Here is a 26,043-nt window from a genome sequence, read left to right as displayed (position 1 = left end):
TTGCTTCCTTGAAGGAGAGAAAACTGCATACTTGTTTTATCTTCTCTCCAAGACTAGACTAAACTAAAATGGGAATAAGCGCAATATTTTCAACCAAAAAAAGTATATTTGGGGGTCAAATATTGGCCTGTATGAGAACCTTGAATGTAGTTATTATCCTCATAAAAGCTAGGCGCTTGGAAAATCATTGGTGGTTAAATACAGGATCCAGACAGCTTCATGGCAATGAACTATAAATCCTGAATATATTCCTGACTAAATATGCACCGCTGTTGTCTCAACTATTAAAATTATACACATGATTAAAATCCAATTTAAATTGTATTGTTCCTAAATATTTTCTCAATTGATTAGAATTAGATATGATCTCTTCCTGAAAGCTGATTTTGGGGTTTATGTGAATCATGCTTAGAATTGTACTCTGCTAGAGTTGGAGAGGAACACTCAGATCATCTGGGTCAAGCCTCTTTTCAATGTATGAATGATTTCCTTATGTAACAATGCTGGCAAACAGGCCAGCTTCTGCTTTAACACTGCTAAGTACTTACAAACTTCAGTAGATACTTTACATGGTCAATCTAATACCCGATATCACTACCTTTCTTTCTCTCTACTCACCCAAACCAGAAAGCCAAGTGTCATAAAAACAAACCCAGGCTTAGATAAGAAGAGACTTTATTTAGAAGAAAGACTATTCCATTAGAAAAAGCTCCCTGATCTCAGAAATCTAGAAGCATTTCAAAATCAAAAAGAGAAAAGCTTTGCTTATAGAGGGAGGGGTAAGCAGTAAGGAAGAAGTTGGCAAAAGGAGGGAGATCACCTCTTTTGTGCAGTTTGACAGAGTACCTGTCTTGCTGTGGTCAGCTACTTTGCCACCTAAGCTGATAGGGGGAGTGTGTTCAGCATTTTAGTGCTTGTTTAGGGGTGGAACTGATGTTCAGGGCCCTGTGGAGAAGACAGAAGCCAGACTAAAGTTTGGTCAAAGCAAAGCAGAGATGTAATAATGGTCAATTTGTGAGCACTAGGTGAGAAGCAGTAACGTGTATCTGGGAGATAGTTATGTCATATTGTCTTGGCTCTTGAGATGCAAGCAGAAGATAATTTCTGCTTTTGTTTTCTGGATGAAAAGGAATCCACATGGCGGGCAAACACCTTCTGCAGTCGTGATGCCTGGAAGTAGAACAGCAATCTGAGGAATACGAGGAAGAAAGCTACAAATGACGGATGAGAAACAGAAGGACCCAGATCACTCAGCATCATTGAGTTAGCATAAATGTCTAGACTGAGACGTCTTTTTGCAAAGAATAAATAAAATAAAATGTTGTTAGGTTAAGTAGCGGTAGTCCAATTTCTGTTACTTGCAACCAAACAAAATCTTAGCTGGTAGGAAAAACATTTAATCATCTACTCTAAATTTGTTGCCAAAAACCAACATTAATTTATTCTTCTTTAAGATACCTAAAACCTCTACTGTACTATTCTTGAAAAAGTTTTCACACGTACAAATCTCCAGTCCTGTGGATTTTCAATGATTTTTCATAATTATTTTCAAAAATGAAATGAAAGTAAATATATGTATATTTTACAAGAAACCAAATGTTAATGTTAGTGTATATGTATATGCATATACATGTTTTCAATCTGCCAATTCCTTTTATATGATAAATACTCCACAAATATTTTTGACTAATTCCACAAAATTTCTAAACCTGACAAATTATAAACATTGAGAGGACTTGGAAAGCTTCCTCAGTTTTCATGTAATTTCAAAACATTACCACTGTGTTAATAGCTACATGACAAGCATTAACTAAAACTAAATATGGATATCTTTCTGAAAGTCTTTTTTAAAGTTAATTGAATTATTTCAATTGCATTAGAGAAGTACAATATTTAAAGAATTCCTGTGGTGAAACCTTTTACAAATGTAAGGTCTCCCTTACCCATAATTTATCTGCTGGATTTTTCTATTACTCTAGGCAAAACTTGGAAGACACTAATGTTTGTTATGGTCTGTTATATAAGAATTAACCCAGACATGAGCAAACAATTTGAATAGTTGTCAGGGAGACAGGAGAAGCAAAGGGTAGCTCAGACAAAAACAAACAAACAAACAAACAAAACTCTTCCAACCAAGAATAAGAATTCTACTAAATGAGTTGATTTACATCTGGAAGCAGCTTGATTCTACTGACCAGCTTTGCTGTAGGTTGGTCTAAGTGCCACTTTTTGGTGTATGTAATCTTCATCTCCTAAGTAAATCTGCATGTCTCTTGGTTTATTAAGCCCCTCATTGTATCTATAAAGTTTCAAACTATAAAGTTCGCAAATTCCCTTCTATCAGATACATGTGCCTTTGTGGTTGATCAGAGTTCTGGCAGGTAGAAGATCTGATTGAAGGCTTGAGGCTGCCTAAGAGGGAGTCCTCTAGGATCCATATAGTATTATAGGAGAACTAGAAAGCAAAGACCAAGGGGCGCCTGAGTGGCTCAGTCGGTTAAGTGTCTGACTTCAGCTCAGGACGTGATCTCATGGTTCATGAGTTTGAGCCCCGCATCGGGCTCTGTGCTGACAGCTCAGAACCTGGAGCCTGCTTCGGATTCTGTGTCTCATTCTCTCTCTTCCCCTCCCCTACTTGTGCTCTGTCTCTCTCTGTCTGTCAAAAATAAATAAAAATGTAAAAAAAAATTAAAAAGAAAGCAAAGACCAATAAAATAAGTAAGTCACAGGGATGAAAATGACAGCAAAAGAAATATAGTCAATAATATTGTAATAACCTTGTATGGTGACAGATGGTAACTATACTTATCATGGTGAGCATTTTGTGCTGTACATAATTGTCAAATAACTACGTTGTACGCCTGAAACTAATAATATATGTCAACTGCACTTCAATTAAAAAAAAAAAAAGATGCTCTCTACCCCACATCAGGCCATCTTATTTGTTTTGGCCAATGTAAGTGAAACTGACACATGGCATTTTTGAGCAAAATATTAAGATCCTTCATGAGGCTCTGCCATTTCTCATTTCCTTTGTTTTTTTCTGTCAAATGAGCTTCATGTACTAAGATGTTAAGGTCTGTTGTTCCAACTTTGTCCTGGATTGAAGATGTGAAATAGAGTCACAGCCGAAGTGAAGGCAACATGTCATGTGATTTTAAAAATTATTCATTGTTGTAAGCCTTTGAGATTTGGAGGCTCTTTGTTATCAATCTATGCCAAGCTGACTAATGGAGCATTATTCTAAAATGGTAGGAATAAAAGAATGTCTAAAAAAAATGAAGCAAAGACCAGATAATATATCCTATCACTGTCATAGTTAAACAATTTCCCTCAGGGAAGATAAACATCAAAATAAGTTTTAAATGTGTCTCTCCATAGACTTATTGAATGCTCAATTAGGAAAAAAATTAATCCAAAGAGGGATGCTATGTTACCATGTATCAAAAAATTATCTCCTTCAAACATAATGAATGACTGCAAAAGGTTAACAGTGTCCATTATAGGTATTTAAAATACATTATAAAGGGTTTATAGTTAGGAATTCAATTATTCATAAGTAAATGCATACTTCTATATTTTATGTTTCCAAACACAATATTCAGTATATTGTAGTTCTTTTAAAACATTTTCTTGGTGAAACATCTGGGTGGCTCAGTCAGTTGAGTGTCTGACTCTTGATTTTGAAGCAGGTCATGATCCCAGGATCGTGAGATCGAGCCTCACATTGGACTCCATGCTGAGCGTGGAGCCTACATCGAATTCTCTCTTTCCCTCTGCTCCCTTAAATTTAATGTTTCAAAAAAATTAAAAGACACATTGTCTTAACCATTCACTTTGAATAATCCACTTTCTTTAGCAAAACTTCTAATTGTGAAATGCAAAAGCAAGCTTCCTATTCGGTGCTAAATGAAAGATGATGCATTCTCAACTAAAATCTCAAATATGTGTAATACTGAGTTTTCTATTAATATAATGCTCTTTATATAAGGACACAGGACAATAGAAATTATTGATGGCAAAATTTATAACATGAAAACTATCACCAAAGCCTTTAAATAAAACCGTCATATATCAGAAAATGTCTGATATTATTTGAAAAGCATTCAATTCTGGGCACTTTCCTGGTATTTATAAAGAATTTTTACCTGAAAGAAGAAATGTGTTTCTTTTAAGGCTTTTACAAAGAAAGTGTTAGATTTTTTTTATTGTTTTTGTAAATAATACTCAACTATTAAATTGATCGAGTTACAGTCCCAATATTTTGGCCAGGATTTCTGACCATAAGAGCTCTGCAAATCAAGTTTATATAATGTTTACTGCAGATTGAGTTCAGGGAGGAATAAGAGAAAGAAGAAAAAATTGGGAAACTAAAAGAATATACCTGTGGTACAATAACTGCATGTTTAATATTGAACAAGTGATAATTATTCTGTCAAATCTGCAACGTTTTTGCAGATCAACTGGCAATTGTTTTAAGAAAAAGGAACATTATTGTACCTTTTGATACACTCGTTATCTCTTCAATCCCTCTCAGCTGTTGTAACTTTGAGAAATCTATTTGCATTGGATGCTTACATCAGGGGACTTGAAAGTTTAAGCGTTGCTTTCTTTGAAAGCAGAGGGCACACGGAGCCAAACCGGTTACGGTGACTAATCATAACAGTCCCTGTGCCTGGGCTGGCTGCCCTCAGCCGGAGACCTCCACAACACTGTCATTACCGTGGGCTGTCTGCTGGCTGGCTGACCCCCGCTTCCCTCCGCTCCTCCAGAGCCCTTTACCCTCAGTGATTAATGAACTGTAAAATAACAACCAGTCTTAGAGCAAGCCAGAGTTCCTTCCCATGAATACTAAAGGAAATGCACTTTCTTCCCTGAAGCGGTCAAGATTTTATGGGCAAAACTTCCTTTTTCTACACTCTAGCTCTACTGACTGTTTTGTCACCAGTCAATGGAGGAATCAGGCATCAAACCAAACACCCAAAGACCACTTCTTTTCTATGGTAACACTAAGGTGCTGTTATAGGTTCTCATCCATTTATTCCGAACTCCTCCGACCATTATGATTCATGATTAGCTCTTTCAAAACTTCTATCTTGGGGCCGGATCCCAAGGCACGAGGGCCCTTGCGAAAAAGAAATAACGCAGCGAGGCAAATACAATTTTAGAGCTGAGAGCAGGCTGACATTCTAAAGCTTGCATAACTGAATCAGGAGGGCTCCATGCGCATACCAGTGTTTCTTCGAACAATACTATTGTTTTCTAAAAAAACAAAACAAAACAAAACAAAACAAACAAACAAAAAAAAAAGTGCGAATGCAGTGAGATCATAAGCCAAGGGGAAAACCACAAGTTTAGGAAAAAAGAAAACAAAATCTCAGGAAAGAGACGAGACCTGATTTAATGCTAGCATATTGATTTCTAGACTTCTCATCTAAACTGCATTTCCCAGCAAACCCTTCTTGCTTAGGAATCACAATTGCAATTGATCTCAAAGATTATTATGGATACTGAGTATGAACAACTAAAAGCTGACTTTAGCTCTCCATGTACTTGGATTTAGCAAACATTTTGTAATCGAGTGCTTCTATGAATGCAATAAATTCATTCTTTGGAAACCATGCTTTGTCATCTCCCTTTATTACAGAAAAATAGTAAATGGTGAAATAACACATTATGCCAATTATAAACACTTGTAATTCCATCACTGGTTCCTAAAATTGCATTGGCCAAAAACACTTTTTTATTTTGTATTTTGTATTATCCTTTATGGCTTTTGAAACATTTAAGCTTCCATGTAGAATCCTTGTTTATTATATTCCAAGAATAAATATTTTAGTGTCCTTTGACATAGAAATTAAATTTGAAACTCTTCAGGCATCTTACATTAAAATTTATTTCTTTTTCTTCCAACACTTATTCTTCCTTGCCAATATCTAAGTAACAGATTATACATATAATTACATATATAATATTTTTTCTGAGGCATATGAATTCACGCCATGTCATATTAGGATAGTGTGTAACATTTGATTAGAGCACAAACATTATTTTTGAGAATTTAGAACAATAGTTACCCAATAACCTTGAGTTAATAATCTTCAATTATAGTGGCCAAAAAGAAAATTCTAAAAACTTAAGGCATCAGAAAATGTTTTAAAATGACTACTATTTGTTTCCTAAAAATATGCTTTGTTAAAACAGAAACATTTTTGCGCTCGGCATATATAAAGGTCTTTCCTGATGAAAGTTTAGTTTCAAATATTTTTTACTTGTAGCTTCTGAATCACAATTGTCTTCAACTTCTTAGTATAGTGGGAAAAGCATCAGAAAACAATATGATTGGGAATTCATCTATTGAGGATTAATGTGGGTGTTTGGGCTCTTTTAAACAAATGCTTATTATAGGGGCGCCTGGGTGGCTCAGTCAATTAGTCCACTGGTTCTTAGTTTTGGCTCAGGTCATGATCTCACAGTTGTGAGTTCCAGCCCCGCATCGGTCTCTGTGCTGGCGGTGTAGAGCCTGCGTGGGATTTTCTCTCTCTTCTCTCTCTGCCCTGACCCCACTCATTCTGTCTCTGTCTCTCTCAAAAATAAATTAACTTAAAAATAATGAATGCTTACTATAAAATTCGAAATGACTAACAAAATAGTAAAAAATGTTGGGTTGCTCAGTTTTTTTCAGGTCCATCTGTTTTTGATTGTCTGTTTGTTTTTCCACTTGGAATCGGCCTTACTGTCATAGGAATTCGGGTACGCAGAGATACATAACACGGGCCTAAAAGTTCCATTAAAAGGTCTCATGTTTTTCACAACTGTTTCAAGAGATAAGACAGCAGTACAAATTTTTAGAAGGTTCAGCTCAACTTTTTTGTTTATTTGTTGTTACTCTTTTCCTTGAGTTTTATCCACTCTCTGGTATCTTTCTCAGGAGATGATACTCTACAGCAAGGGCACAGGACAGCAGTTATGCCCTGATGAATCAAGGAAATGTGGCCGCTTAGAGCAATCACTCGCCTCATTGGTTGCATGGCATCATTGGGAAAGCAACTCATTGGTTGGCTTTTTCTATATCCAGGTGCTTCTTGATATAGCCATCAACCATCAGTTCTTTATATACACTAGGAACTACCTCTGCCAAAGCAAAGCAAGGCTCTGACAGACAAAAATGGGAAAATTACCAAAGAGTGAGAACAATAGAAATGCTTTTTCTTTAACCTTTTTGTTTACTTCAACATCTTTCTTTGAAAACAAAATGAACCATGTAGGATAATTACTCTAAGGATTCATTTTATCCATAAGGATGTATCAAAAATGAACTTACTGCTCCCAAATTAGTCAAGGTGTAGGATTTACACCTGTCAGTTCTGCAAGTAGATGGCCCATTCATACATTCAATCATTTATTCATTCATCCAACAAATATTTATTGATAATATGTTGATTCATAGGAATTCTTCTGTGTGCCAGGAAGAAAGTAGTATACAGGGAAACAAAACATTACCTAACCCCAAAGAATTTCTGCATAGAGGAAGAAGACAGAAAAAAAAAATATTAGTTGACGATGAAAGATGGTAATTTCCCAAGTGCTCTGATTGACAATAAAACATGATGCTGTAACACGGTGTCTAAGATAGGAGGGAAACAACTTCAGAGTATTCAAGGAGGGATTTTCTAAGCAAGTATTGTTTGAGTTTTGACATGAATGAGGCGTAGGAAGTGGTCATGAAACAGTTAAAGTAAAAGCACTCCAGGCAGAAAGCTAGGGTTTGAGATTGAAACAAAAGTGTGTGTTTGAGAACTGAAGAAAGTTCAATATGGTGTTCTATTTTCCTCATTCTCATCTGCCACAATTTAAAATTTTGCAGAGAGGGACTCAGTATTCTTAGAGCCTTTTGAGGGCACAAAATCTTAACTTTCTGGTTTGAGGATAGTAGACTATTTTAAACTATTTTCACATCAACCATTATTCTGGAAGTGATTTGTGGGTTTGGTCTTTAGCTAAATGATCTGAACCCTAAGTTCATAGGCCACACAATCAATATTTATTTTAAGTAGTGTTACATGCATACACACTTGTGAAATTCAGAACAAACCTATGAGGTAGACATAACGCCATTTAGAATTGCCATGAAATTTTGTGAGTAGTTCTTAAATAGTTGAATCCAGAAGTATGAAATCCAGCATACCAACATTCTAAAACTCACTCTTATTGTGTGTGCAGATATATATATATCTATCTATATCTATCTATATCTATCTATATTTATATATAGATATATATAATCTTATTCTCCCATTTCTGTTGCATAACTTATTTTTCCTTCAAAGTGCTTTGCATCCATCTTCTCAACTATTTTTTAATGTTTATTTATTTTTGAAAGATAGAAAGAGTGAGGGAGGGACAGAGAGATAGGGGAACAGTGGATCCAAAGTGGGTTCTGTGCTGACAGAAAAGAGACTGATGCGGGGTTTGAATTCATGCACCATGATATCATGACCTGAGCTGAAGTAGGATGCTTAACCAACTGAGCCATCCGGGCACCCCTCATCCATCTTTTTTTTTTTTAATTCAACTATTGTCTGATTTTTTATTACTTTGTGTTTGTTCCTATTTTTTAATGCCTTTCTGGTCATGTCTTCCTGACTAAATCCTACTTATCTTTCAAAGTCCAGCTTAAAAGCTCTCCCTACCTTGATGTCCCTCTTATGCCAGAAGTAATAACATATGTCTCTTTCACACTTTGCACTTTGGGCATCAAGTTCCCTTCTATACCAGATTGCTTTAGGGGCAGAGAATCTGAGTTTCCTACCTTCATCTCTCACAACACCTAATGAATTGTCGACTTGGAACACATACTTGGAAAAGGGCAGAGATGAGGAGGTGAAGTCAAGTCTCTATCTCATACATTTCAGACAAATGAAGGAAAATTTGCACAACTAGTAGAGAAAAAACATGGAAGCGCATGGAGCCCGCTCCTTCCCAAGGAGGATAGTGACACATCTAATTGGTTAATTAGGGGGAAGAAACCGAGCCTGTCAATCCCTGCCCCAAGATTTCTTTCTAGCAGCCTCACCTCAAGATGCACAGTTTCTCTGCTTTCTGAAAGCAGGCTCTGCCTCTGTCAATGAGGCATCTGCCTCCGAGATGTCTGCATTTCTGAGTGTATGGATTTTATTTTGAAGGAAAAATATGAGGAAGTCTGATTGTAGATACACATCTGAAGCACATTTTCTATTTCAACTTATTAGTAATAAGGCTGTGGTATTTTGATCTTGCTCTATCTTAAAACAAAACAAAACATTCACAACTGCTTGATGAACGAATGAAAGTACAAGTAGAGGTTGATAACCCACCCACCTATCTCAGTCTTCTATTTGGGCTTATGAAAAATCACTACTCTTGGAAGAGTGAGGAAAGAAAGCAGGACTCTGAATCAGCATCCTCTTAGCAAAATTACCTCACCTGGCAGCCAAGATAGCACAACAATGCGGCAAAGATATGCTTTGATTTTTTTTCGCCCAAATAAAGACCCTCTCAACTTTAAAGAATAGAGGTCTGAGCACTAAATACCTTCTCAACTGACATTAACGAGAAGTTTCATCAGGGAGAATGCTTTACATACATCAAGAGGCCAGTGTTATGCATTATTAATCAGCCAGGTATCCTCATTTACGTCAGTTCAACTTTGTATACCTGAAGACTGATATTTTAGAAACTAGGAATTTTAAATTCTCAAGATAGCAAGATAAACGTAAATATTCCATGATTAGTTTTTACATAGGAGACTAATATCTAATATTGTTTCATATAAACTAGAACCGATGCATAACAGATACTTCCCCAGACCCTCTTGAAATTCTTGAGAGAGCCCCTTTGGGAAAACGTTATTGGGTCATATTGGAGGGAAAGAAATCTTTTAAGAAATATTTAACATCATCAAAATGAAAGTTATTGAAGAAAGTATATAATGATTTTTTATCTCGATGTAGTTGTTAGGAATAGCTCCTCCAAGAAAATTCCCAAGATCCCAACAATATCTAAACAGTACATTTCTAAAACAAAGACCATGAGTCACACCAAAGAACTAGAGTCCTAAATTGATCAGCAAAGGAAAATACAAGTAAAAATCACTTTGTCTTGTTTTAAAAAGTGACAAACATTTTCTTCTCTCTTAAAAATTTAATGTTTTCTAGCAGTATTTCTTTTCTAGAGTGGTCACAACTTCATCTTCAATAAGTACCAGATAATTTCTGGGAAGCAAACTGTATCCAATTATTCTGTTAGGATACAACAATTACTGAAACAATTTTATTGTCACTGAAAAAAATTTAAAAAAACACAATCTTTGTTTCATACAACTCAACACCCTCAAATCTTGCAGAATGTTAATTTAGATTTAAAACCTTTTTAATATTTATTTATTTTTGAGAGAGAGAGGAAGGGGCAGAAAGAGAGACACACACAGAATCTGAAGCAGGCTTCAGTCTCTGAGCTGTCAGCACAGAGCCTGACACAGGGCTTGGACTCATGAACTACAAGATCATGATCTGAGCCAGAGTTTGATGCTTAACTGACTGAGCTACCCAGGTGCCCCTAGATCTTAATTCATCTTTTCCACCCTTTGGAATTTTTTCAATTTCTTCTCCATGAATTTGACATTTGATTTGAATTCACTGGAAGGGAATTGAAACTTAAGCCATTGTGGTCAGTATTAACCACCTGTGCCAAGACTTGCCTATTAACAATTGCCAAAAACATCTGAGATGGAAACACTACATCACTGAGGTTATTCCATTGAAGCTAGGCTTCCTTCAGATGTGATCTCACCATCTAATCACATTTTCAAAAATTATTAAAACACAGTATTGGTTAGGTGGAAGAAGCACCAAGCTTCAGTGAATCTAGAAATATCACAATCAAAGAAGCAACTTACAGTTGTTAGCCACTTGGCATTGCGTGAATACAAGACTCTACTGAAACATTACCTCTCAATGGTTCTCTCATAAATTTCCACACCACCTGAAGTTTGTGTACAAATTGTTACCCACTCAAAAGTCTGTTAGCACCCATCCCTTGGTTGAGTCTTGGCCTTAGAGGAAAGGGATCTTTGGGTAGCTTTTGGTAAGGAAGAGTTAGCCCCAAATTTATCAAATTTAAGTGAATTTTCCAAAGGAGGAAAATTCAGAACTGGGGATATCTCTCCAACTTACCCATCTGTACTTTACTACCTATGATCTATCTAGGTTCAGTTCATCCTCTGAAAACTCCATGCATGAGCACAGTGGAACTCAGGAAGACACTCTGGCCTGCTTGCCCATGGGCTTGCCCTCTCCTTCATAATAGACCTTCCCAAGACCATTACGTTTTGATGCTCTTAAACTTTCCAAAGCCCACATAGCAAAAGCAGTTCTTCTATTCTGCTAGCACCACCACCATCTTTTTGTTTTCTTTCCAAGCAATGATCTACTTTTCTCCTCATTACCTAGTGAATTATGCCTATTTTGAAAATATGAAAAAGAAATTAATACTTTGTTAGACTTAGTCTTTCAGTCTTTATATCTACAAAATAATACGATATATTCTGACAATTGCTCATGTCAAAAATACAAGACAGAGTTAGGACTTATAAAAAATTATAAGACTAAAACAGAGTAAATAAATGTGTTTTATTTGGGAGAGGGTGGGGAGGATACTTTTTCATTCTTCTGGTGTTCCCATTCTCATGGAGGAGACTCCAATAGGGTAACATTTCTAGCCTTTCTCTGTTCCATGACTCACTTCTCCCAAGGTGTAAATGATGACTTAAAATTATTGTTTGTTTTGCAGTTCACTCACTTCACCTTCTCTTTCTCTTTGGAACCACAGTGTTTGCAGGATACACATACTTGCTTTGCTTCTCTATGTTCACACCCTAAGCATGAATGCCTAGCCCTAAAGCCAGGGTTGCATGTGGCTAAGTCTAATTCTCTGGTTCTGTATTAGATATTCCACCTTCCTTCAGTTCTAAGCCACCATCCACAATATCAGTCTTATCAATAATGCTGCTTTACTCTTTCATCCATATACCTCAGTTGTTCGGAACTCAGGTGGATAATTTACTTTTGTTTCTTAGCCTCCCCAAACCCTAGATTGTTTGAAAAACAATGACAAGTAAAATGTCATTACTAAGGTCTATTCTAAGGACACATGGGAAAAAGTAAGAACTAAAGGAAGCAATCCCAGCTGCCATATAGTCAGACCTTATGGAGAACAGAGATGTTGTTCAATGTATAAAAACAACTTCAGCAGCACCTCAATTAACTCAAATATCTCATGTCCTGACATAATGGTGACTCAATAGTTCCATTTCTGTTTCTCTCTCCAATGTGTTTTTTTTTTCTATTCTAACTGCCTTTAATCTTCTCCATGATTTCTGCTTTTCATAGACATCAATTGCTTCATGGCTTTCGTTACAGATGAGTCTAACTTAGATCATTGGCTTTCTGACTTGTTCAGAGCCAAGCTATCATAGGTTGATGGATTATTGTTTTCATGCTTTTGACTTCATCCTACTCTAATGCTATATAACAAGCAATTTTCTTCCTAAGGCAGACTTTCTTTTGCTTATCCTGAAACCTCTTCTTTGATGTCTCCCTATGTTTGATCCTAATTATTTCAAAGAAAAGACAATGCCTTTGATGATATCCTTACTTGGTTAAGCGGCATATAGATGTGCTCTAAGACACAGTATGTAGCCATTTCATTTACATTCTTTTTTACTTCTGTGTCAGTCCATCAGCTTTTCATTTTGTTTTCTTTTAATTATTATTGATGTTTCTGCCAGTTACCTAGTGTAGCATGCATTGGTATTAACATCCTGCACAGTGATAAAGAGGTAAATATATGTTTTAATCATTATCGTATCATAAAATAGTGCAAGTTGAGCCATCTGTAGTTTTTTTTTTCCAGTAGACATCATGTCGCCCCACCCCCATCACTTTCCATAATGATGCATTCCACCTTCCTGTTCACAATGATAAATGTTGGTCCTAGTGTCCTTTGCTCTTGACCACAGTAAATAGCCCAGAAATAGGTTCATGACCCAAACCAAATCAATCAGCCCTTTGCCAGATTTTATGGACCCAAGGCTAGAAGTTCATCTTTAGAAAAAGTCTCTAATAATATGCTTCCAAAACTATCCCATAATCCCTAATTTTTACAACAAGGAAAACACTTGTCTATTATAGAAAGAAACCATCAAAGAGAGATAGTCAAAGAGAGACCCAGGTTGGTAGAGAGGAAGAAAGGAAAAGTTTTGATTGTGGCCAAGCCCCGGTTTTTATTCCTTAAACCTCCAGAAGTGCTCAAGTCCGTAAGTTGTTCCTTCATATTGCAAACCATTCCAGTCCCCTTCCAGTAAATCTTCTTTATTTCTTAAACTAATTTGTGTTAGGTTTCCATCACTTGCAACTGAAAATGTGATTTGGCATCCTTCTTAGACTATCACACATCTGTGCTTCCTAATACAGAAAACCCTGAGTTTGTCTCTCAAACTCTATCTGGTACAAAGCATCTTTTTTTAATAGATTTCTCATCCAAGTCTACTTGAATATGCCTCTAATTCACCATGTGTAACACATATAAGTTCATCCTTTAACCTCTGATTACTTTTCCTATGTAACCTCCTATGTGTCTCTGTGATACTATTTTCCCCCAAAGTTGAAAAGCTTAAAAATCTTACCAAAGTCTCTTCCTTCTTATCTGTTTCACTTTAGTCTTGTCCATTTTCCTCATTATCCCTTTGATTTTTCACTTTTTAAAAAATGTGTATTATTTATTTTTGAGAAAGAGAGAGCCCAGTGGGGGGGGGGGGCAGAAAGAGAGAGGAAGATAGAGAATCCAAAGCAGCCTCTGCGCTGTCAGTGCAGAGCCTGGTGTGGGGTTTTGGGGGGGCGGGTGCATGAATTCACAAACCATAAGATCATGAACTGAGCCGAATGCTTAACCCACTAAGCCACTCTGGTACCTCTCAATTCCTCACTTATTATTCATTTTCTCTAGAATAGCAGTCCGGATTTTTATGTCTCTGGTTTTTATCCCTTATGTCTTTTACATGCCATTTGCACAGCAATTTATTTAGATGTCATTGAGCAACACTGCTTAACTTCAGATAAAACTTTTAAATCTACAGGATAAATCTCAACTTTCTAAGTTGAAATTCAAGGCTATTTTGGTGGCCTATACCTACCATTTCTACCTAAGCTCCTAGTGTTCTTTCATAAATACTGCAATTATTCACATAATGTCCTCTAGTCACATATTTATGTTTCTACCTCTGCACCATCCATTTTACCTAGAATGCCTTCCTTATTTTCATCGTATTTTCCAAGCTTTATCAAGCTCTGTTTTTTCCTTGGAGAATGTGTTTGCCCAGAGGCTAGATAAACTAATCAAGAGGAACTGAAACTAAATGTGATGAGGGAGGAGAAAAACATCTAGATAAATATGTAAATCAATTTACTATGGAAAACAGTGGCTATGATATTCAAGGAAGGAAAACAGTGTGGGAGGTGCTGGTGAGTCATATGAGAAACCAATTGGACCAAAAATCATTAATTACACTTATAACCCAGATGCAAATATATATTATTGTGCAGGTCCCAAGTAATGAGAATGTTAAATTTTAAGAAAAAAACAATTCAAATGGATGTGTAGACTTTGTAGAGTTTTGTAAAAGGGGAATACAGTGTTAAAAGGACATACAGACCTACAAAGAATGGAATTGTTTCATGTTCACCTAAAAAACCCAGTGTCTTAAGTAATGATTACTGAAGAACACCTATGTGTGTGTGTATGTACATACACACACATATACACATATACATACATACATACATACATCTAGGAGACATATATATATATGTATATATATGTATATATGTGTATATATATGTATATATGTATATATGTGTATATATATATGTATATATGTGTATATAAACATATCCATATATGTCCTCCTATATATATATTTATGTATATATATATATGTATATATGTGTATGCATATGTATATATAATGGCAATGATTGCCCCAGTGAGGTTTTGCTATGGGGTTAGAGGTTAGATCACAGGGTTAGTCCTGGAGTTAGGGGCAAAATTAAGATTAGGGCCACCAAATGGGGAATAAGAAACTCTCTCAGGAGTAAGATTTAGTAGTATGTTGAAAGAATCATTTGAGTAAAAAAGAGGGTCTTACAGGTTCTATATTAGCTTTGCTGAAAATTAAAACTCCTGAAGAGAGGAGAACTTATCCAAGGGAGATTATTTAGAACCTAATTGTGACCAATAAAAATGAATGGTTGGCAAAAAGAGTAAGATACAAAATTTTAAAAAGATGTTAAAATACCGTGAACATGTTAGCCTGAAGAGAGCTGACATGACCACATTGATGACAAGCACAATACGCTTTAAGATAGAAAGCACAATTAGGAGATAAAAAATGGTCTCTATGTAGTAATAAAAATAATACTTAACTGGTAAATATGACAATTTAAAATCAGCATATACCTAAGAAGAAATCTCAGAATACAGTTGAGATAATTATCTAGAAAAATTAGAAATTCTGCTATCATAGACAGAAATATCTAAATACCTCCTCCAGGAATTGGAATATTCAGCAGATAAACAGTCAATAAGAATATAAAAGATTTGAACATATCTATTAACAAATTTGGTCTGATGACACATATAGAGAACTATCCATGCCAAGAATTAAAGACTCCACAGTTTTTGTAAACTCACATGATACATGTACAAAAAAACTTATAATGCACCAAACAGTAAAATGATTTTCAAACAAATACCAAAAATAAGTATCATATAGATTAAATTCTTAATGATGAAGAACTTCATTTAGGTATACATTATTTTTAAATAACTTAGGAAACACATTAAAAAACACACACATTTGAAAAGTATGAATAGCTTTTTAAGCAGCTGATAAATTAAAAAAATAATAGAAATTAGAATAAATTCAAAATATTCAAATGTGAAAATGCTGCGTGTTTAAAGTTATTAAACAAGCCAGAGCTTTACAAGTATACCTCACTACACAATTTTTCCTGATATGAATATTCAAAACGATAAATTGCAAATTTTTGCCCAAATTTACTACCTGAATTGAAACTCCCTACAAAAAAAATCCATATTTGTATACCAGAAAAAGTATTGAATTTATACACTACGCAAGGCCATAGAAGGCAATGTGGCTTCATTTTATACTGGATTGTCTCCCGAGGATAGTATTTTGATCTCCTATTACATTAAATGACCCTGCACAACTGCTACATATTCCCATATATTCCCTGGGTACTATGGTTTGCTTATACTGAGCAACTTAGCATAGTATCAACCTGGATCTGGTTGGAATTAGTTATCTATAACCTACTATTTTGTTGATTATTTATATTATAGAACATACGATGTATGTATGCATTATTAGAATGTATACATTACAAATGTCATTTCCATCTGATATTGAATCATTGTTTAACAGTTAAAATAATGGAATAAATGGTTTTAGATGCTTTCTATTATACAAAAAGCCTTATATCAAGGTTTTAGTGGTATGTGGAGGAACTTGACTAAGGGCTCTGGGTGGCCTGAGAATGCATTTTGTGTACCATTTAAAAATTGAAATAGAATATGCAAGAATGTTCAGGTTAACATATATCCAGGTACATATTAGACATTGATAACAAAGGATGCCCATATTAACAATCACTGTATGGGGACAATAAAACCTTAATACAAGTCTAGATACAAACAACTGAGGAGAAAAACAATGCAAGAATTTTATTTATGAGCATAGATAATATAATCCTAAACAAGATATTGTCAAAGAAAATGAAGCAAGGTACATAAAAATATCATAAAATTTGATTTACCATACACATGCAAAGATTATTCAATATATGAAAATGTAACTAATTATGCTAATAGACGAAAGGAAAAAACATAATTGCAACAGAAATGAGAAAGAGATTTGGAAAAAATTAACTTTTTGAAAACTATGATGAAACGGAAACTTATCTAACCTGTTGGAGAGTACCTGCCAGAAAACTACAGAAACCATTATGCTTAGAAGTAAAACAGGAGAAAGATTTTCTTTAAAGTCACGAGAAGAGAAGAATCTCACCATTACCACCGTAACAGTTACCTGTTGCTGTGAACAAATGGCCCCGCAACTTTGTGCTTTATGAAAACTATGATTTGCTCATCTTCAGGGTTCTGTGAATTGACTGGGCAGAGCTCAGGTGGGATGATTTGTCTCCTCCACCTAAGTCCCAGCTGGGTTTGCTAATATGGCTTTAGTTTGGCAGGAAGAACTCAAAATGGTCTCACTCACATGCCCAGTTCCTACCCTGGGATAGCAGGGTCCTCTCTCGCTACTTGTAGGCACTTTCTCCCTGGATAGGCTTTCACTCCTTAGTGTCCTTCTCTCCATGTGACCTCTTCAGTGGAATTGCTCAGGCTCCTTTACATCGCATCTCAGAAATCTCAGGGGACAAAAGCAGAAACTGCAAGCTTTCAAGTGTAGGCTTTTGAACTCAGATGCCACTGTATCTACAATATTCTATAGCTTAAATTAAGCTGGGATGCCTAGGTGGCTCAGTCCGACTTTGGCTCAGGTCATGATCTCATAGCTTGTGAGTTCGGGCCACCTCGGGCTCGGTGCTGACAGCTCAAAGCCTGGAGCCTGCTCTGGATTTTGTGTCTCCCTCTCTCTCTGCCCCTCCCACACTCATGCACGCGCGCTCTCTCTCTCTCTCTCTCTCTCTCTCTCTCTCTCTCTGTCTCTGTCAAAAAGTATAAATATTAAAAAAAAATCTAAATTAAGCTAAATACTAGGCCAGATTCAGTGTGGGAGATTACACAAAGGTGTGAGTACAGAGAAGAATTTGTTCATTGGGGATCATTTTGTATCAATCTATCACAGCCATTTCATCTCAAAGTTATATTAGAGATTTTACCCATCATACTAAAATGAGAAGAAGGAGAAGCATGATAAATGTGCTAATGATGATGGTATTAAGGATTGGGAGGAAACTTATTTAAAGATTATATGATTGCATATAAAATTGCATTTAGATTACATGATTGCATAGAAAATCTAGAATGAAAAAAGAGTCTAGGAGAATTAACAAAAAATAAAAAATGGAAGAACAAAACCATTCCTGCTAATAATCTGAATACAAAATTTGCATATAAAATAATTTTATATACCACAAAGAAACACAAAACTTTTCAATTACTTAAAAAGATATGTACATTAGTAAAAAGCCAACATAAAGTATATAAGAATACCCAGCAAAGATGTTTAAGACCTGTTTGAGAAAACTGAAAATATTTTATTGACTGACATTTAAGAATACCAAGTAAGTGGAGAGATATTGTAAATGGAGAAGGATTCTCAGTATCATAAAGCAAATAATTTTTCCAATATCAGTCTATAAATTTAATGAAATTATAATCGAAATTACAAGGCTTTCCACAAAACCTAATAAGCTAATTCTAAATTAATGTCAGAGAGTAAAAAGCCAAGAATAGTCAAGACAAACCTGAGAAGGAAAATAAACAAGAGTTGGGGGTCTTGCCCTACTACTTATCAAGACCTAATTAGAGACATTAAGCCAATGTGCCATTGTTGTAGGGATATGGCTAAATGAAAACCAACAGAATAGTCTAGAAACATGTATTCATATTTTCACAAATTATAAATGGTAGAAGTGTCATTAGTAAGTAGTGAGCCAAGGATGTGTTATGATCTTGACACAATAATTCATCCGTAAGGAAAAAGTAGTAATTATATTCCTACATACTGTATAGGAATATAGCTTTAAAATAGAATATTTAATTGTATAAAGTAAAACACTGAAATGTTTCTTTTTGTTTTTTTTAATTTTTAAAAATGTTTGTTTATTTTTGAGAAGGAGAGTATAAGTAAGGGACGGAGATGAAGAGATTGGTGGACAGAGGATCCAAAGTGGGCTCTGTGCTGACAGCAGACAGCTCAATGCAGGGCTCGAACTCCCAAACCATGAGATCATGATCTAAGCCAAAGTCAGATGCTTAACTGACTGAGCCATCCAGGTGCCTCAGTTTTTGTTTATTTGCTTTTTGTCTTTTAAAGTGGGCTTCATGCCCAGCATGGAGCCCAACATGGAGCTTAACTCATGTCCCTAAGATGAAGACCTGAGCTGAGATCAAGAGTTGGACACTTAACCAACTGAGACACCCAGGCGCCCCTGCAATGTTTCTGATAAAAGACAAAACATTTTTCAAGCTTTTGAGTAAACAGGAAGCAAAAAGCAGAAGGAATAAAGTAAAAGACTAATAAATTGGATTACATTAACAATGATAAGTCTCTGCACATCCAAGACACTGTAAGAAATGGAAATGACAACAGTACAGGGGAAAGCATACGCAATGATTCATCTGATAATGCATTATTACCAAAAAATGTTTTTAAAACTTTCAAATTAATGAGAAAATGAAGATAAAATAGAGAACTGAGCATATAATATGGACAGACAATAAAGATGGGAAATCCACAATGTTCAATAAGTAAATTAAGGGTTACTCAGTTTTTCTGAAAATGAGAAATAAAAATTTAAAAAGGGTTTAGTGAATTTTAAGCCACCTGAAGATTATACAAGTTTTTAAGAGAGTAGAGACATTTACGTAGTGCTCATAGAGGTATGGATTGGTGCAATTTATTTGGAGAGTAATTTAGCAATAATATAAATTTAAAAATGCCTGTGAAACCTTCACACACTTATCATTGAAATACAGAGACAAGAATGTTTTTTCAGCATTGTTTATAACAGCAGAAAACTGAAGTCCAATCTATCAGAGGAGAAGCATATTTGGAGTACCCATACAATGGGATAGCACATAGTTGTAAAAATTAATAAAGTAGAGCCATCTTATAAACACAGATAAATCTCACAAATACAATGTTGAAAGAGAGAAAATAAAAGGAAGTTGCCTGAGGCCTGTATAATTTGATGCAAATTATATAAAATTATAAAACATTCAAATCAAACCAAATAACTTATATATGTTTATGTGTTCATATTATTTGGTAAAACTATTTTTAAAAGATGAATTAGATTAAAAAAAACATTCAACCCAGTGGTTAGTTCAATTTCAAAAATATCTGTAATGTTTTATTTCATCATCTTGACGGTAAGCCCACTGATGTTCATACTGTATGCTTTTGTGTGCATGCCCTTGAAATATTATAAATATTAAAAACTAGAATTACAGAGATTGGGAATGATGCAGGAAATCTGAAATGTGGCAAATGACGATTTTCTATTTTTAAAAAGAAAACAGGGACAGATTTTTCATTCATTTTTCAACAAATATTTGTTGTAATTCCATTCTGTGCCAGACGCTGTCCTAGGTGCTAGAGCAACATCAGTGAGAAGAGAAATGCCCTCACTGTTTACATGGTATCTATATTCTGAGTATTACCTGACCTACAGTCAGAATTTATGTGGTTCTGATTCAAAAATTTCCAAACTAATTGTTTAAGTGCTGTGACTTGTGACAAAATGGAACAAGTCATAGCAGGCTAACTTTATTTAAAGCTTACTTCATTTATTTCATTTAAGGGATCCCGCCCCCCCCACCCCCAAACACACACCTTTTATGGGGGAATATTGCACAACTCAGTTCTTTGATCTACTAACATGTTGTTGTGTTTGGGTTTTTTTGTTTTTTTTTTTTCTTCTTTGTGGCTTGGGCAAAGATATAGATGATATGTTTATTTTTATTTTTCCACTTGAAACTTAAAGAAATAAAAAAATGTTCATATGCAAACACCAGTATACCAAGTTAACCAAAATTATGTCAAATTTTTTCTTCTCCAAAACCACATTGCTTGCCATAAGTTTACAAATACTCTTGCAGCATGGATATATATATATATATATATATATATATATATATATATATGTGTGTGTGTGTGTGTGTGATCACAAATTTTATATTATATAGATATAATCACTCTCTAAAATTTGTGATTATCAATTGCAGTGGTTTAACTGCTTTGTCCCAACTAGTTGTGAATCATGTTGATAGTTATATGCCATTAACAAATAATAGGTCCTGTTTTCAAACGATTTTCTTTTTCTAAAAGAGTAGATACATGTATCTCAGCAAAGAATTTATTAATAACTGTTACTTTAGAATGCATTATATTTCATTGCCACTTTTCATTTTGCTTGGCTTTTGATTGCAGCAGCTTATTAAGAAATGCTTTCCAAAGGAGAAAATTGCCCCTTTTGGTTACCAAGATTCAATAAAAAGAAAAGATCCATCAGAGCAGAACATTTTGGCAATGTATACAATGTTAGTGCATATAGGAAAACTTCAGACCCCCAAAAAGGATTTGAACTCAGATGATCTAAACTCTACAGTCTACACTCTGACCTATCCACCATGTATAGCTGATCTGTTGTGCAGCTCCATCCATCCCAAATTTAAGCAGACAAGAGAATCACTCACAATACTGGTTAAAACACAAATGCAGCCAGCACTGGAGATTCTAGAGGTCAGGTAATTTGCATTTTAAAAAGCTATCGGGTGGAGCTGATACTGCTGATCCTGTCTGTGGTTTAAGGGGTTAAAATTGGCTCCCTGAGCATCTTTAAAGCAGGCGACACTTTATTAGTCCAGCAGAGTAATTTGAAATCTCACTTCAGGCCAGCATGATGGAATAAACCCCTTTCATTCCTATGATTACATGAAACCCTTTCCTAAATCAATGTGGTTTAGAGCTCAAAGACAACAAAAGCATGGTTTACATAATAATTTGAAAGCCTGTCAAAATGAAAAAAAAAAAGGAAGTGCTAGGAAGCACTTTCTTATGATTGTTCTACAGTGAAAGTGAGGGTGACACGGCAGTAAGCGTCCAAATTTCTAAAATCTGTTGGGCTTAAGGGCTAAACCCTGTCCACCATCAGCTTACAGGTACAAACTCAAGCAATAATATTTCAGCCAAGACTGACTTCAGCTTAGGAAACAAGATGGGCATTTTATATTAGAAGCTTCTCACACACACTTTGGTTTCTAAAAGAGGAAGCTAACTTGGGAAAACATGCAAATCTCAGCTCCAGAGATAGAGTGGGGGAGGCTGCTTTGAACAAAGCCTGAACATTACATTAGTCAGGTTCTCCCAGGCCCAGCCTATCTGCAGAAAGACAGCTGCTTGAATTTAAGCACCAATTAAAGATTTCGCAGGCTTTAGTCACTTTCTGTTACAAGAACATTTGACTTGTGTACTTAGAAAGAAAATCAGCGGAATATTCTATTTGAGGGGGAAGAAAGCATATGCTGTGAGTCTTTTACCATAAGAAGTAAATATTGGGGATAATAATTTTCAAATACAATGGCAATATAGTTTGGCTATGAAACCTCTTCACTAAGTGTCTGCTGGGCATGTCCTAAAATGACTAATTCGTCAACTTTCCTGCAGTGAACTCTACTTCAGAACTTGCAGTTTCAGGTCTTAAAGATGTAATTTTCTGGTATGCTTTACCTTGGTTTTATGGTCATATCTTGGTATACAGTGATTTCTCAGAAGTCAAAAAGTTTGTTCAGAAATATTGCTAATTGTGCGGCGCCTGGGTGGTTCAGTCCGCTGAGCATCCAACTTCGGCTCAGGTCAGGATCTCGTGGTTCGTGAGTTCGAGACTCACGTCGGGCTGTGCTGACAGCTCAGAGCCTGCTTCTGATTCTGGGTCTCTCTCTCTCTCTCTCTGCCCCTCCCCTGCTCACACTCTGTCTCTCCCTCTCTCTCAAAAATAAATAAACATTTAAAAAATTTTTTTAAAAAAGAAATATTGCTACTTCTGTGTTGGGAAAGAACTTCTTTTGAACTTGTTTCCCATATTCACGGGAACAGTGAAGAACAATATTTCTTGATAGTTCTTTTCATTAAAAACAAACAAAAATGAGGGGCATGTGGAGAAAGAGGGTATGAGCATTAATTCATGCCAGTTCACACCGTATTTCCAGTGTGTGTTATTAAAAGTGTTTTTGTTAGCAATTAAACCTGAGGAATGAATGGGCTCTTGCTTTGGGAAACAAAATGTAGGTATATCCAAAATTCCCATAAATTATATTACTATTGATTGATATAAATTCATACTTTACAAGAAGCCTATAAAAAAGTGACTACTGATTAGAAAAGGAACACAATGGAGCCATATACCTAGAGACTCTCAGTCAAGAGTCTCTTTCCACTTGATTCCTTAGACAACTCAGAATGTACCCAGAAGATTCCTTTTTATAACTCAGTGACAAGCCAAGGAGATGCTGTAATGCTACTACGTTAAATCTGTTTTAATTTTTCCCCTGTTCCTGAGCACGTAAGCGCTATCAGGAGAACAGAAAATGCCTGTTTAGAAATTATTTGTGCTGACTACCATGTCTTAATTGTTTTTAAACTGCTCTGTTAAAAGATTTATTTTGAAATAAATATAATGATACAAGTTTATATCTGGGCATCCAGTAAATATTTGTTTTGAGGAACCTGCAATATTCAGGACAAATTCTTTGGGGAGTCCATACAAGAGCTTTATATCCAAGAGGGGAAAGGTTTGAAGGTAGATTTTGAGGGACTCCTTTTATTTTATTTTAAGTCATGGCAAAAAATAACCACACTCATATATCCAGTAGGTTTCAAAAATCATTTAAATGCATATTTCTTGCATAAGTCCTAGAGAAGAAAATCATAAGAATTATCCAAGGGCATTGTAGCTGGCAAGGAAGGAAGTTTTTCTAAGGAACTGACTTTTAACCTATGTTTTTCTCAATTAATATAAATCAGCTAAGTGGGGGCAGCAGGTGGAAAGGGTAAGGAAAATCTTGATCAAGCCATAGGGAACACTGGGTGTGAAACTGTGAAGAAAGAGGCAGTAGAAAGACCTTGAAAATGGAATAAAAGCCACTGTGACCAAGCTAGAGAAAGCAATGGCAAAGAAAAGTCTGACATGAGGCTGGGAGGGGTCAGATCAGGAGGGCTTTGTTGGTGGCATTAAGGAGCTCAGACCATACTCTAAGAGTGATAGGGGATCACTGAGGGTTTTAAGCAAGGAGATGTTATCACAGCGTTTACCTAAGAAAACCTCTCTCCATGCTGTGTGGAGAATTGATTGTTAAGAGTGGAAGCAGAGAGACCATGAAGTAGACTTTTGCTTAGTCCAGGAAGATGACGGCACTGTGCACCAATTTAGTGGGAGTGGAGAGGGATAAAAATGCTTATTTATAGAAGAAAATAGATGGAAATGAAGAATAAGGAAGAAGGAAGTAGCAAAGATGAGTCCCACATTTCTGGCTTCAGAAATGGTAAGACAGAGAAGCAGTAACATGGACCAAGAATGAGGAGACAGGAAAAGGAAAACAAATTCAATAGTGTGGAAGTTTTCTGCTGCTGTTCCAATCAATGGAGATTAGTCCTGGAATCAATATAAAGTGAGAAAGGTGAATCTCCCATAAATTAGTCAGTCTTGGTTCCCAATTGCCTCCCCAAAACCAGCACTTCTCCCAGAGAAGTGGGTGTGGCTCTTGTGTTAAGGCTCATGCTCCACTTCCCCAAATACAACTGCTTCATCAGGTACACATATGGAGGAACTAAGGCATCTTACATCACTCGATACTAAGACATCATATGTCGCCAAAGTGACACCTTCCAAAGGGACATTGTGCTTCGATTGTGTTGATCCCATTTGTGCTACAGATTTCCATTCTGTTCCCTGTTGTTCTCTGCAACTCCCAATAATAGCATCACACACCCCCACTCAGTGCACGTGACTTGCCACATCTTTCCCAGTGGAAGCGATATAGTTCCCATTGTCATCATCTTCATCCTTGGCCATGTGACTTACTGTGGCCAGTGGCACACAAGCAGGGGTGAAATTTTTTATAACTGAATTTAAAGAGTCATCAAATGGTTTCCCCTTGGCTCTTTCATCTTCTACCATGAAAATAACATGTACCAGAAGTGAGCTGTTCCTGAAATCTGAATCCCAGAATGAAGGAGACCCATAGAATCAACCTGCAAGTAAATCTAACCAATATCTAACATGAAAAAGAAATAAATCTTTGTGTTTAAATGGTTGAAATTTGGGGGCCTTATTACTGCAGGACAACATAACCTAAATTGAGTGACATAAAAATCCAAAACTACTTTTGCCTAAATTTGGATATATGAGAATTTCACTTTAAATTTAACTTTAGAACCTATCCCACACTAAGATGTAGCTCCAGGTACTTTTAGGGAGTTTCTATTACCTTTCTTAACTACAGATGGGCTCAGATCTCATACCTGAGGCCATTAATAGAAGACCTATAAGCAGGACAGTTTCAACTTCAAAATGATAAACATTGTTTTTGGTCCTTCCAACAAAAGCTAAAGATCTTCAGAGGGGCTGGCCCTGGACCCCCATCTGGCTCTAGTAACTTGTAATGACTTCCCTCATTCTGGTCCTCTGCCTGTAAGATTAACAGCATTAGAAATTTTGTCATAAAAGCTTTTCTGAAGAAAACGGAATGGCAGTAATGACAAACACACACCCATGTATTTCTTGTCCATTTGTTCTCCCCGATCTTGGTTCAAGATGAACATCTCATTTGTACTTTTACAGACAAATGTCTGGCTGCCTGCCACATTTCTTAGACTGAAAATCTGATTTTGCATTTTTCCAGAGGTAACGAATATTTCCTTTATAAAGTCTGTGCTAATTTGCCATATACACCTTCAAAAACTCAAGGTTCTTATATAAACTCCTGGGTTTTGCTGAATTTTAGTCTTAGTATCAACTAACTTCAAACCTTGTCCATAACTCAATCTCTGTCTCTCTCTGTCTCTGTCTCTCTCCACACACACACACACACACACACACACACACACACACACACACACACAAGCAAGTCCACAGGCCATCTATCACTATTTCTGAACATTCTCTTCTATATTTGCTATCT

At 35.8% G+C, this 26,043-nt stretch overlaps 1 pseudogene; it reads right to left on the bottom strand.

Moving 5' to 3' along the window:
- LOC122473665 overlaps nt 1-25,040 on the bottom strand; it is a 30,411-nt pseudogene extending 5,371 nt beyond the window's left edge.
- Nucleotides 25,041-26,043: the final 1,003 nt, after the last annotated feature.

The sequence above is a fragment of the Prionailurus bengalensis genome, chromosome B4, assembly GCF_016509475.1.
Source record: "Prionailurus bengalensis isolate Pbe53 chromosome B4, Fcat_Pben_1.1_paternal_pri, whole genome shotgun sequence".
In the NCBI taxonomy this organism is placed as follows: Eukaryota; Metazoa; Chordata; class Mammalia; order Carnivora; family Felidae; genus Prionailurus; species Prionailurus bengalensis.
The sequence above is the reverse complement of the archived record's forward strand: the minus strand, read 5'-3'. Positions and strand labels throughout refer to the sequence as shown.